The 12079-nt window shown below is 35.1% G+C and overlaps 1 long non-coding RNA gene across 3 annotated transcripts in view; it reads left to right on the top strand.

The window, feature by feature from the left end:
* Positions 1-11143, top strand: part of LOC310898582 — a 31101-nt gene extending 19958 nt beyond the window's left edge. For all 3 annotated transcript variants that reach the window (XR_014583449.1, XR_014583450.1, XR_014583451.1), the window contains exons 4-5: positions 5924-6031; positions 6673-11143. This is a non-coding gene — a long non-coding RNA (uncharacterized lncRNA). The remainder of the gene's footprint in view (positions 1-5923; positions 6032-6672) is intronic.
* Positions 11144-12079: the final 936 nt, after the last annotated feature.

Here is a 12079-nt window from a genome sequence, read left to right on the forward strand (position 1 = left end):
ACATAGAATGTACTTTATATTGTAGTCTCATACATCTTTTCCGTCATTTTGAAGGAGCAAGGAAAAAAATCTGTACAGAAGGATGAGGGGATGATTTGTTTCCCATCTTGACTAAGATGTATAGATTTCTTTTCTCTCCTGTACACTAGTTGTCTGCCTAAAAGTGTCTGACAATTTTCCTAGTATTCTAGTGATAAGATTTATTATTATTATTTTTCTCATTTCAAATATGAAAGTTTTGATTTACTCATCATAGAACACAGCTATCTGAAAAGAGGGGAATTTTTCAAGGTGGGAGTGATCTTCCCTTAAAATGACTTAATCTCTAGTTTCACTGAAACTGCTATTTTATATGTAAATGAATGCAACAATTGGAAAAGAAATTGTCTTCCTTGAAAATGGTAACCAAAATTTTCTTCCCTCCCCCTGCAGATAAGTCTTGATTTTCTCTTTTAACGTAATCCAAATAAAGTCTGCATCCATTCTAAAGAACTGCTGTTAATAGTAGTAAGAAAAAAATGTGCACTATAAACTGGCAAAAACCTATAAAATGTGATAATGAATGTAGTCACAAATAAAAGCCAAAAGATTTGTTAGAGGCCTAGATTCATAGATAATTAAAAAGGATTGGAACTTGCCAACATTTGTTTCACTTCCTGTAAGAGAATATCAACTAGTTAGTAAGACACATAGCCCATGCAAGTCTGTATTCTAGTTATGTTTTGAGCAAGTTATGTTTTGATTTCATTGGCATGCTCACAGAATGGTCAGAGGAACATGCAGTGTTTTTTGGTAATCTAACAGAACTGCACATAGCCTTTGCATCCCAGACAGCAGGTACCTGCCGTATATAAACGTATATAAGTATTGCAGAAGTTAAACCTCTCTCTATCAGACAAAATTTAGGTTATTTCCTGATGGCTACACTTTCTGTTCATAGATGTCTGGAGTTCTGCATTAAATTTCCCTGGTGCTTTGAAGATCTTTCCTTCCCTATGCCTGCAAGTGGATTACATATAGTGTGGCCAAGAACCTTGGACCTCAAATCTAAATCCTGTAAAGCATTTCCCCAACTGTCTTGCTTTTATGGCACTCTTTGTGGACTGGGGAGATGCGTTAAAATTGTCTGAAGCAGAATAAAAAACAGAATCTCAATTCATCTGCTGAAACTGAATACACTCTGGATGACGAGTGTAAGGTAGAGAGGACTGACAGCTTCTACCTTGGTTGTGACTTTTAACAAAGGGCTGCTTTAACTTTAGGATATATTGATGGTCTATAAACATAGATTGAAGCTAGGCCTGCTTTGCAACCTCAAGTTAGGGAACTAAGTCATTGAAAGCAATAGATTTAGTGACTCAGCTCTATCTTTGATATTAGATGACTTACATGGCACTCTCAGCATACTGCTCTTGTGTGCCCTTACCCTAAATATTTCAGCTCCTAAGCTATGGAACAGGATAAAGCTTGATGAAATGGACAATGTTTATACAATGTGTGGTTGCACTAAATAAAGATAAATGGAAAACACCGTGGAATGGAATGATAAGTGATTTGGCTTACGTGATTTTAATGAATCTGGAGAACTTGCTAAAAAAAAAAAAAGGAAACTGCAAAGATTATGCTAAATACTACTAATGATAACACTATATGTAGCAAAATGCTACAACTATGAAAAAAATCAAATTGCAGAGGTAAAGTGGGAAATAACTAAAAAGGCAGCAGTACTAGACAAGAAGATATAGTAAAGCACTTAATTTTAGTCAATTTTGTTTTGCAGTTGTAAGAGAGGGACATTTCACGCTGAAATGTATGTTAATGTAGAAATAGAGGAGACTCCACTCTGAGGTCTTTACTGAAATCTTTACTGAAATACTACCTGATTTGGAGCTGATTTGAGAGGCAGACAAGCCAAAGGGATTCCACCAGAGAAGTGTAACATTAATTTTATTAAAAAAAAAAAAAAGAGTTATGAAGAAATAAATTTTTTATTTTTATTTATATATTTATTTTTTTGTCACCTTAAAGGTTAGGTCTGGGGAGGAATATGCGATAACTCGTCTTGACTCCTATTGTACTGGGAAGGCTGATTAACTGTTTTTCCTACAAACAAAATGAGAGGAAGTCAGTTTGATCCTTGTTTGTTTTGTTTGTTTTTCTAGTAAAAAAATCATTATGTTTGGTAATAAGAAAAAAATCATAATGGCTTTCAAAGAAGGTGAAAGAATGTCTTTCACCACTGATTTTTAAAAGGAATTTAGCAAACATCTTTGACAGATACATTTGATCCAACATAATAGATGGAATAGATAATCTCCTGCAGTTAGCTTCTAGAGATTTTTCTGTTGGTCTCCTTTTTGCATAAGAACAGTAGATTAACAATCAATTTATCACTAATATTCATGGTAAAACTAATCTCTAGGCAATAGTTTCTATTGATCATAAGTCCCAGTCTAAGCACTGGGGCAGGACTTAAATATTTCATTGGGCTTTGTTTAGGAAAGTATTCATTAATCTGTGTCATTTCATAATTTAACAAATTAGGCAAAAATAGGAAATAAATAGCAGTATATCTTCCCTATAATACGTGGGATTTTACTGGTGGTGGAAATCACTATATTTTGAGGGACCTTGAAAGCAAGATACTTACGCAAAGTAATATATAAACTGGAATAGCTTTCAGGAAAATGGCATGCTTGTTTTACTGCTATTTTGAAACAACAAAATTTCAGTGTCAGGTATTTCAATACCATCTGTGTGCTGTTTGGATAGTCTTAGCCATGCTTAGTCTATAGCAGTGAATTTTGTGCAGGACTATCTCTCACTGAATATGTGAAGTGACAGTTCAAGAAGCTAAGTATATCCACACCAGAGATGGACTATCAATTCTGATTGACCATGACAGGATATACAAGAAAATACAGTTTGCTTGCAAACAGGATGTAGTTTGGATGTAAGCCTGGAAATTCTTTGTCCTTGGATCTATGATCAAATAAATGTCAAATAGCTCAGCATTTCTTCAAGCAAGTCCAAAGGAAACAGATATCTGAATGATCAGTGTTATCAAATTTTACTGATACAGCAGTTGGATGAATGAAAGGTTATGTGTAAGAAGGCTAACAGAAACACAGGACTTGTAAAAGGGTGGTGAAGAAGTAGTGTGGGTGGGAAGGATGTTGTCACTGAGTAATCATTTGGACAAGAAGATTAAAGAGTGAAACACCAGAGGAGAAAACAGCTTTAAATGAAAAAATAAAAATAAAAACCGGGGGGAGGGAGGGACGGAAATACAAGCACAGCAGACCTCCATATAATTCGGTGGCTGAGTAAACACTCAATTGAGATGACTGTCAATTAATTACTTTACACTGCAACGAAGAATTTGTTTTAGTGTAGGTACTTTTCTTCAGACTCTTTGAGTGACTTTATAGTCCCGGTCATTATCAGCCCTTACTGCACACGGCTTATGGCATTGCTTTACTTAAAGATCCTTAGTACAATAAGGGACAAAGTTCACCATTCTAAAAAATACACTTACGTCAGCTGACTAAGCTGCTTGCACTTAAAACAATACCGAATTTTCCTCCTTTGCTGATTTTGCTGCTATTCTTGCTGAGAAGAGCAAGGAATATCTTGACTATTTTAGGCAAACTCAGGTAAACATTTGGATGACAATCCATCACACACACATATATATTCAATAAGGGGTTTAGGTCTTTTTTGGAACAGTGATTTTTTTTTTTGCCCCATCTATGGTTCAGACTTTTTTTTTTTTAATTCAGCATGCAGAAGTCATACAGGCAGCTTTTATGTACAAAAATAGCAACTTACATGTTTCTTCAATGTTTCTTTAGAATCATAATCCTGAGAATCACAAGAACAAACATCCCAATGGGAAAATAGAGTAACTTTGTATTATTTTTTTCCTTAAATCTCTTTCACTAGTCTTCTACCACTGACAGCAATAACAAGTGTCTCAGAACCTTTATTACTTTCTTTTTTCTTTTTTTTTTTGTCTAAACAAAATTTGGGGCAGAAAAAGGGGTTGGGGTGGGGGGAGAAAAATGATATGTATGCGTCCAGAACATAGAATCGTAGAATATCTGAGTTGGAAGGGACCCACAAGGATCACTGAGTCCAATTCCTGGGTCCCCAAAGGACCATCTTATTTCCTCCCCTTATATCTTTGAGGAGGGGGAGTGAGAGGTTGTGGTGGAGTTCAGCTGTCCAGCAGGGTAAAACCACCACACATGGCTTCAGTGTACCATTGATGCGTGTATGTGTGATGCTCAAAATGTGTGTACACAATGCTATAACAATGTTACATCAACTGTTCCATCAACTTCCGTGTTTATTCCTGTGAACCCTAGTCCCTGTGTTTTGGTATATCAGATATATGTTTGTGTGTGTATATATACATATATGTATATATTTAAGTATTGCAGCATCTGTGTTGGAAAATCAATGATTTGGAGTTGTTTGGAGTCAGGCACCACATGTCTCACTGCAGTATTTGCTATTATTTATCTTTCTACTTATGTCCTTACCTATCTGTTGATTTATCTTTATTTGCTGGCCTTCATATGAAAGATTTTTTAGTAAATATAGACAGAACAGAATGGCAGAAAGCAGACTGAAAGAAATCTGAACTGTTCCCTTTTTCTTTCCATCAGGAACAAACTCTGTGCTGCAGACTGGAAAGCAGCGCTTTGCTTTTGGAAGCATTTTGGTGTGGATCTTTTCTAATTCAGTCTTCTTACATAAGGCAAAAATAATCCATATACAGTGCTCTGGACATGGATAGTGCATGCTTTTCCTATGGCATCTTAGTCTCATGGACACTACAGGGGTGCTCCTGAAGTTGAACTAGTCAATTTAAACAATGGTGCAGCCTCTTGCTGGCATTTTACACCAAGTGACAATTTTGTGTTATCCTCCTTACTTTTCATCTTCCTATTCAGTGTCAGCAGTGTCCTAGCTTTCCATCTTCTGAGTTTTTCATTTGTCTGCTGACAATTTGCCAAGTAATGATGTTCTTCCAAAGAACAATCTTTGCCCCCTCATGGAGAATTTTTACCTACTCTTACAAATGTTTACTTTGAAGTAAGGAAGCTGTGATCTGAAATATCACTGATGTAGCTGCAGGCTGAAACAGTGCTGAAAAGTTCAAAACAGAATTATAACGAGATCTCCAAAAGTAAATGATGACTAGTTTTAGCACTTTGGTTAATAAGATTGCTTGTGAAGACAAATTTACTTTACTCTTATACATCATGAAAATTATTGGCTAAAAGGAAATAAAGAAGAAAAATTGGATTGGACAACTATTATCAATAGTGCATTACTGCAACCTAAGTCTGAATAAACTGCTCTTAAGGAAAAGAAAAAAAAACAAAACCAAAACAAAACCTGACATGCTGTGTCCATTTTTAACAATCGATAGAGTGTCTAATCATGTGGAGCACAGAATGGAGTCCACAGCTAGGATCTTTATTTGCTTTTAAGCACATTGAAATGTGAACTTTCCTTAAATGTAAACAGAACCATATTTGAAAGCATAGATACTCTAGTAAAACATATTTTGAAGCTGAGAAATTAGTAGTTAGTTATCAGCATTTGAGTATATTTGACATTTACGTGTGATCTTGTTTTACAGAATTGTTTTCATCAACAAATTGCTCTCGATATAATTTTTAAGCAAATGTTGGAGATATTCCTATATACAGCATAATCATATCTGATACTTTTCTTGATATAATATTTTTCTTACTGGAAGTTTTTTCTATATTTATGGTGTAGAAAATGTTCTAACATTTTTCTCACTTAATGATCCCCAAACCATTTGGTGTTGGATAAAATATTTAAAAATTCAGAGGAATAGAATCCTATGCTATAACAATATATGCTAATATTTTGATTTCAGTACCTGGTGAAAGAGGACAAAGATTGATTTAGGAACCATTTAAGAAAACTGGGCATACACAAGACCATGGATGGAATGGGACCAGGTGGCATATATTCCAGATTCGAGGTATGCCAGCAAAGTCTTGTAGCTGTTTTTTTTTTTTTGTTTGTTTGTTTTTTTTTTCTTGAAATTGGTTGGGAACAGAAGTGCTGAGGTACTAGCAGGCCAACTCCTGTTCTCACCCCTGCCATCAGAGTGGTTCCAGATTGTTTATGAATATGGTGGTAGGTGCTTTATATATATAAAGATCTAGGGAACTACAGGCTTTGTCAGCTTCACCTCAGTCTCAAGGAGGTCTGGTTCGGTAAACAAAGGGAGAGCAATGGATATTGCTTGCTGTGTGTATAGCCAGATAACATTCTAGCAGCCAAACTGTGAGGAGGTGGTTTCGATAGGTGGACCATGAGGGGGTGGAAAATTGACAACATCACTGGGCCTAGGGACTGACTAACAATTATGTGTAACTGGTGGTTAGACATTCCTTAGGGATATTAAATATATCAATAAAAACTGGGGACAGAAGAAGAAGATGGAGGAAAGAGGGTCTGTCTGACAAGGTAACCGTTGCTCAGGGACTGGCTGACCATTGTTCTGCTTGTGGGAAGTGGTCAGTGATTGCCTTTGTACCACTTTTTTTTTTTTTCTCTCTTTGCCTCACTTATTGTCTTTTTCTTTAACCATGAATTTTCTCACTTTTGCTCTTCCAGTTCTCTACTCATCTCTCTGAGGACAGGGGAGTGAATGTGTGGCTGTGGGGGTGCATAAATACTGGCTGGAATCACCCCACAACAAGAACCTTGATAAGCTGGAGGAATGGACTTAGGAAGTTGAGCAAAAGCTAATGCTACCCTAAATGTCCTGGCATGTGAATAAAATTGAAGAAGGAGGCATACATAACATACTGAAATTAAAAATTTGCAGTGTACCTTTATTATAAATTAACAGGGATGATAATTATAAATTATCAGGGAAAAGCTAACAGGAAGGTGACTGATGTCACCTTTTAGGTGTTAATTTTGGAATAGCCTTTTAGAGTATAGTGGCTCAACATACCTAATACTGTTGACTGTTGAATCATATTTGAACTGTATGCTTTTACCACCTTACAGATTTGTGACTTGCTCACACCTTAAAGACAGTGTACTATTCTTTCCCTTTATTTTGGGGAATGTATGACAGAGTTTGAAAAGACTGATGATCCAAGGGAGATTCTAAAATAATGGAACAATTTTCATACAAGGACTGATGGAGTATGCTAAGAGACTGCAACGTGGGATAGATGTGACTTATTGGGTATCATGGCAGTCTAAAATATCAAGAGTATTAAGGAGATAGAGGCTAGAGAGCAACCATTCACTGCAGCTTTCAGTACAAGTACTGGAGTCCAGCATATTAATACACAAAACAAGCAAGAGGAGGTGGTTTATCACCAAGGACATAAGAGCTGTACAGAACTTCTTGACAAAGAATGCTGAGGATGTAAAACATTTACCTGGATTTAAACAAGATGCATCAAGAGTTAATTAAAAAACAGCATCAAATCTGATCTGGCAATCACTGGAAGCAGTATTAAGGAAGAGGTACAACATATAAATGGAAGTAGTATATTTATGGAATATATAAAGAAGAAATTGTTACTCTTCCTTAGGACTGCTGTTAAAGACAGAGCACTGAACTCCTGAAAGCTTTAACTGTTGAGCTGTCTTAAAGACTATGAGAATATTTGCACCTACTTCTGTTAAAATTTGAATGTAAATTGATCATTTAAACCAATGAAGAAGTTAGCATGGTTTCTCTGGTTCAGGGATGAATTTACTCTATTCTAGTTTGGTTTAAACTGACAGAGACAGATTTAAGCCACCTTCAAGAAAGAGCTTAGCAGCTATAACTGATACCTAAATTCCTATAAGATATATATGTTATATACGATTCTATGATTCTATCTATTTGTTATATTTATTTAGCTAGTTAAGTTTTGAAATATAGGACTGTAACTTAAGCTCAAACTAGACAGGATATTAAGAAAGCTGTTATTTCTGAAGCTTAGTTAATCAGCTATGGCCTGAATAATTGGGAGGGAACAAAGGCAAGCACAGTGCTCTGGAGGTTAGTGTTGTTGTAGAAGATGAGAACCTAAATAATGACATGCAAAATAAAGGCACAATGAAATGCAACTAATTCTTACACAAATTCTAGTAGAAAACAATAGGTCACAAAAGGGACTGCTCATTAAATTTCAACAAACTTTGCTCTTAATTAGATGAAATTAAAAAACAAACAGAAAACCCAACAACTTGTACCTTACTATATGTATAAAAATAGACATTTGATACATAAAGTGCAAACTATAAATGCCAAGGTAAACAGAGATGTGGTAAAGTTTTGTGGTGTCTTTATTTACTCAGAACAGCCTCATCATCAGAAGGAACATGTAGAAAAGTAGTAAAAGTCAATTTTAAACTTAACAAAAGCAATAGAAGTGACAAATGATAGCCAGCAGGACTCTATGCTGCTGCAGCTTGCTGAACCAGATGTCCAAGAGATTTCCAAAACATTGAGAATAGAAACATAATTTTTTACCTGAAAGTTACCATGGATCATCTAGATAGGTATTTTATATTCAAAAACACAATGGTATTTGAGAAGCTCTAGTTTTTTGTAAGCAAGACAGTTGGAGTCAAAATCTATATATTGTTTCATAAAAAGCTCAGCTGTAGCACACTTAAAAATGCTACTGTGTTATAGCACTTCTGCAAAATGAGGTTGTCAAAACTTACCTTATTGACAATTACAGGAACAGCAGACTTGGGGAATATTGACATAGACCAAGCCTGACATTTGATAAACTGCTAGTCAGTGCTGTAGCAAGAAAGCTTTGCTTGGTGCCATGCATAAAACATAAAAGAAACTATTCCAGAAGCACCACAGTGAATTCTATCAAGCACAAAACCAGCAAAGTTAATGAACATGGTGGTAGTTTTAGGGGCCATCTGAACAAGAGATAACTGGTGCTGAAGAGGCCTACCTAGGTCTTTTTTGCTGGAAGACTGAACTTTGTAGGAACAAAGTATATGGCTGGATATGTCTGCCTTCTCCAAGACAAGCAAACAAAACACCTTTACAAAGAGACATAAAAAATGCTGATATGCAAAGTAAAAATAAGGTCATGTGATAGGGAGGGATTAGAAAGAATACTTATTATAAGTAATCTCCAGGAAAAGTTAGATGCATAAATCTCTCTGGGCTTCATTTACCATACTCTTTTAAAGACATGAATAAAGAACTTTCATCGACTGTAATGTCTGAAATTTCATAGTATGCAATGTTCATGGCAGATGTTATTATCTATACCATAAGAATAGTTCCCTAAATAGAAAGTTAAATGGCTTAATATTATTTTTCATATCTGAACAACAGGAGCTGTAGGAGTTGAGATGTTGAAGCCTCCTGCTTCATTGTTCTGGGCTTGTTATACCAGATTGCAACAATCTACAGTCAAACTTTTCTTCTACTACTTTCCTAAAACCAAATATTTTTTTAATTAAGTTGATGATGTTATTCTACTGTCATTAATAGATGCATTCATAGGTAGGTCACATCTGGATCAAAAAGAAAGGATGGAACTTGGAGAAAAAAAAATCTTTGTTAAATAATCAAGGTACTGCCCTGTGAAACATGACAGGTAATCTCAGTCTTCAGAATGTTCTTCTCTACCCACAGCTAGTTCTAAACTGTCCTTTTTCCTTCTCATGCTTGGAAAACAAGCCAGAAAATCCAACTACCTTTAAATTAAACAGACATTCACTTTTTCCTTTCTTTGTCAGCCAAGTTTGCCTATCATACTCCATTGCCCACTTTTGACTTTTTCACAATCTTTGGTTAAGACGTTCATAAAAGCTTTTTAATGCTATATGTAGTGCTCTCCGTTTCTACCTGATGAACTAAATTACAAAAATGAGTCACATGATCTAGACAGAAAAATCATACCCATTTTGCACACAGAAATATGAGGGCAGTACATGGGAGCTGTCTTATTTCAATACTGCTCAAGAAAGATATGGCAGTATTCAGAATGGAATTCTGTCTGAATCCTGGTTTTATTCGTTTACCAGTCTTAGCTTTTTCTAGGAGACTGAACTTCAGTCCTTGTTACAGGCTGATGTTCTCTTGCTTCTTGTCCATATGTTTTGAGGGAAGTGAAAGAAATTGAGGAAATGAACTACTTATTTTTGAAACTACAGGGTTTTGCCACCATTTTTAAAAATTCCTTACATAATGAGTGTAAATAGAATTATCCCTTTTATAATGATGTGTCCAAAGCCAAGAAAGAAACAAAGCAATGATAAAAATGAGCATGTTAGCCAGGGCTTGGCCAAAGATAGGAGCAGATAATAATAAAGAAATGACAACAGTGCTTGTGCAGCTTGAAGATCAAGGAAAAATAGGAGAGCAGCTAAGCCTATGACTAATGCTGTTATAAGAGAATATAGGGCATAGAGTCAAGAACAGTAGTCGTTGTGTTGCAGAAGTGTGCATATAAAAGGAAATCCATCACTTGTATTATTTCTCCTGTTCTGTATTTTCATTTTATGTCAGATAATCTAGAAAAAGCTTAGCTTAATTAAACTACATAATTTTGTCATGCTTTTCTTGTATAAAAGTATTTACCTGTATTTTGAAATATTTTTATTCTTTAAAAGTCTATCACATCTTCTAAAAAAATACTTTTCAGTTAAAAAATAATCTCTGACATGATAGTAAACCCACTGTTGTTCCTGTGCTGGATAGAAAGCATAGGATGGAAAATATTGGTTGATCATTGTACTTAAAATTATTGGTAAAGTATTTCTCTACATCATCATATACTTATGATTCCACTGAAAATATGATAGACATTGTAGAAAATGCAGTAGGTGACAGTCTTACATTTTTCATTTTAATAGTTAGTGATGATAGAAGACTCACAGCTAGTCATTAGACTCATAGTTACGTTTATTACTTTAAATGCTGTTACATTCTTATTCTTTTCTTGGCTCACCTACAACTCTGTGATGCATTTACAGTTCTATAATCTAGTGGATTCGAGAAATGTGTGTCACTTCAAGAACATTTAAAAGGTAGTAAATGGTGATTTAATTTCAGTTACTTGTTTAGCTATATGTTCAATAATGTTTAAGCATGTCTTAAAATTCAATGGCAAAGTGACCTCTTGGCCATTGTTAGTATTTTGAGTCCTTCCTTTGAGCACTGCTCTGAGTTCTGGCTAAGGTCTACATCACATGAATTACAGAGTTCAAAAGAGCAAAGTAGTAGGGGTGTGAGTGAAGGTGAGGTATGTAGGCTTGAAAAACTATATATCAACGAGTGAAATCCCAGAAGAATTTAAGAGAAAGTGACCACCCTAGCAGAATGAGCAGGATGTACACAAAAGAACGCATTTATAAAATTTATCAATTGTCCTGCTGAACAGAGATAGTAGCAGGACTGGCAATGTAAGTTTACAATGTTATTTGACCCAAGACTGACTCCATGCATCTGCTTTTATTATGTTTTTTCTTATTCTGAGACCCCATTGCTTCTTCTTTTACTTGTACAACAAAATGTACTAGATACTGTTGTTATAGAAAATTTGCATACTATCTAGTAGTTGACAAGCTCATTAATCTTGGTGCTGAGAGGGGAAAAACTTTATTTCCGTATTGTTACTTCTCATACTTCAGGCATTTCAGAGAAAGTGCTATTCAAATAGAAACATAAACAATGGAGTGCTCCGATTAGGACAAGAAATAAATATATTTATACACATATTTTTCCCTTGGAGTTTACTAACATGGTGCAAAGTGTAGACATGGTTAAATATACATGTAGACATTGCAATTTATACATATGTATGGCACTGAACAAATCAAGATCAAGAAAGATCATATTTGTTTATTATTACTTCATAGTGTGGATTTTTTACAGATCCACTTATCATTCTTTCCACTGAAGTGACTCTTATGTCCTGACTTGTTTCGTTCAGTTATAAGACTTAAACTTAGCTAACTTACTATGCCTATGTCTTGTATAATTAATGGAAAGAGGATGGAATATACAGAAAACAGCTATGCCTGC

This window comes from Anser anser, assembly GCF_964211835.1.
Source record: "Anser anser genome assembly, chromosome: 4".
Classification (NCBI taxonomy): domain Eukaryota; kingdom Metazoa; phylum Chordata; class Aves; order Anseriformes; family Anatidae; genus Anser; species Anser anser.